We start from the raw sequence: 3,025 nt of genomic DNA on the forward strand, positions 1-3,025 counted from the left end.
TTCTAGGTCAACTTCACCTTACATAGAGGATTATTAACAACAACAAAACTTCCTCTAAAGAGGTAACTTATAATTTGTCAGATATTAAAAAAAAAAACGATTGTAATGTCCTGTTACTTAAGAGGAGGAACAAAAAGAAGCCAGTTGTAGTTTCAGGTCCATATATAGTTTATATTCTGCAAGATCTCGAGATTCTTGAGGATTAGACAACAATTAGAAAGGTAATGGCTACTCTGGGTCCACACCGAGTGAAAACAGAACCACCCTTGAAGTTAGAAAAGCATCTTCACAGTGCTAGATCTGAGGAGGGAAGACTGCATTACGATCGTGAATGGTACATATGTGGACAGATGATCTGCATCTATAGAAAAGATGAATGTCCTACCAGTGCTGTAATTACAACAATTAACCATGATGAAGTTTGGATTAAGAGGCCCAATGGAAGCAAATCTAAGCTTTACATTTCACAGCTACAGAAAGGAAAATATTCAATTAAACATTTGTAATCATGATTTAAGTGTTATATAAATCTACCTTATTAGTGTTACCAAGTGTAATGTGCCATGGGAGTAGAAAAAATGTTCAGTAACTTAATCTCATCAAATCATGAGAGAATGTGTATGTGTAGGCAGTACTGTAAGTAGACCTCATATTGATATGGTACTAAAGGTAATAGTAATAAAAATTTAATCATGATTATTACATTTATTTGCCTCTTAGGTCCAGTGGCCAACAGGTATATTTGGTAAGTATTTTTTTTTTTTAATTGTGTGTTTCATCTTTAGTGAACTATGGTTTTGTTTCTCTGCAAGTTTTAAAATGTTTATATTTGTCAATCATCATGTTTGTAAATAAGACTGATAAAATGTTTCCTATCCATGATTTATACTAGTATGTTAGTTTAAATCAGAATTCAGATTTACACATATATGTATGTCTGATATGGCATCACCAGCATATTAAAACTGGTAGCCTAACCTTACAATCTTGTTCTACCCAAAATGAAACTAATGGGTTTTAAAGGTAAAAGGAGCACTTTTGCAGACTAGTGTTCCTTTTCCTCTTCCTTGATTGAATAGAGATGACCTATTTTTACAAATTATACTTGATGTTAATTAGTAAAATTAGTGTCAAGTGTGAACATATTTCTACCTGTATATATTGTGACCCTTTAGAGGGCAAGTGTTAATGCCTGGTATTCATGATGCAGTGGTGAACAGTAACTGACAGTATTGTGGTGCTTGCTGTACATGTCTGAGCTTTTGAAAAAAAAAAAAAAAAAGGAAGCATTTTCCAGAGGCAAAACTAGGTCCTTAGTCAAATTTTATACCTAGGGCAATATAGACATGGATAATTTCCTTGAACCTGTTCCCCCAAAAAATCTTTTTTGATTTTATACTTTAAGGCCATTAGGTGCAATTTAGAAAATGTTGGCCTCTCTTCCCTTAACCACATTCAAAGTAAACTTCCAAAGCCTCAGGAACAGTGCAAAGAATTGAAACCCTCAATATGGCAGTACTGTTGGCTGTAGTAGGGTACAACCAAGTCAAGTATTCCTGGTGAGCTTGTGCACTTTAATTTCTGCTAACAGAGATACTTAAAAGAATAAAGAAGAAATTTACTCTTGACCACTTAGTGCAGGAGAAGCTGCATGATTCCGTTTGTTTCTTACTGTTTTACCTCCATAAACGTCACCTTGTGCAGATCACTACTTCACGTTTGAAAATTTACATTAGAATTCTGAAATTCACTATTGGCAAAGTTGTGCTTTGTTCTGTTTCTAAACAACTTTAGTAATTGTACATAATGTTACAATCCAATAGTATTTGACTGTACTTATATATACAATGTTTGATAAGCATTTTTATTGAGATTTGCATTTTTAAATTTAGTATATAATAAAAAGATGTGTTTGATGGGTCAAAAAAAAAAAGAAAAAAGAAAAAAAAAGAGGAGAAAACTTATCTGACTTCTGAGCCAGCCTGCCTCAAGATAAAAACACAATTTTCCTTAGTTACCCCTAATAAAATCATCTCCAAGTGTGTTATTGATATTAATGATATAGAATTGTGCTAAGACTACTTTCTTGTTAATAACAGGATTAATCAATTTGGTGTAATTTTTTTAATAGCCTTATAAGATAGATAATTAATCACTTCTCGGCCTTTTGTCTAAGATCAAGTGTATCTGTTCTTATCAGTTTAATGTCTGATACATCCTCTATCTGAGAACAATATAGTAAATGGGTTTTTGGAGCTCAGAGTTGGAATAGGAACTTGCTCCCTCCACTCCATGCACCGACCTGGTATTGCAGTACCTCTAGGAACGGTGCACCCCTTTGGGGGAAAAAAAGAGGAAAGATACTTAATGATGGGATGAGATAAATTGATTGAAGGAACTGGGAAGGAATTTTCCAATGATTACTTGTTAAAAATGCCTTCTGAGGGGCTGGAGAGATGGCTTAGCGGTTAAGCACTTGCCTGTGAAGCCTAAGGACCCCGGTTCAAGGCTTGGTTCCCCAGGTCCCACGTTAGCCAGATGCACAAGGGGGCGCACGCATCTGGAGTTTGTTTGCAGAGGCTGGAAGCCCTGGCACGCCCATTCTGTCTCTCTCCCTCTATCTGTCTTTCTCTCTGTGTCTGTCACTCTCAAATAAATAAATAAATAAAATTTAAAAAAATGCCTTCTGAGTGGTATTTAGATCAGAATGTTAAAGTATATAAATAAAGGTGTGCGGATGTAAAAACAAAAGAAATTTTCAGGCTAAACCTAAACACCATGCCTAAAGGTAAAGGTTTTTAAACTGTTTACAAACTTTAAGAAACAAAAAACTAATTTTCAGGCTAACATATGTTGGAATAGCTTGCTTAAGTTTTATCAAATTAAAGTCATGGGTAAAACATAAAATTGTTTTATGTTAATAAAAATTTCTGTGGTACACAAAATCAATAGCTATCAAGTTTAAGCCCAAATCATTGGCTGTCAAGTAATGTTTTTTTCTTTCAAAAAATTTATCAAGGGTTAT

The 3,025-nt window shown here is 34.2% G+C and overlaps 1 non-coding gene across 1 annotated transcript; it reads left to right on the forward strand.

The window, feature by feature from the left end:
* The first annotated feature begins 2,151 nt into the window (after positions 1-2,151).
* LOC123460306 lies at positions 2,152-2,339 on the forward strand. Its single transcript, XR_006636886.1, has one exon. It is a non-coding gene; the product is annotated as a U2 spliceosomal RNA (small nuclear RNA).
* Positions 2,340-3,025: the final 686 nt, after the last annotated feature.

Source organism: Jaculus jaculus, chromosome 4 (genome assembly GCF_020740685.1).
Source record: "Jaculus jaculus isolate mJacJac1 chromosome 4, mJacJac1.mat.Y.cur, whole genome shotgun sequence".
NCBI classification, from domain to species: domain Eukaryota; kingdom Metazoa; phylum Chordata; class Mammalia; order Rodentia; family Dipodidae; genus Jaculus; species Jaculus jaculus.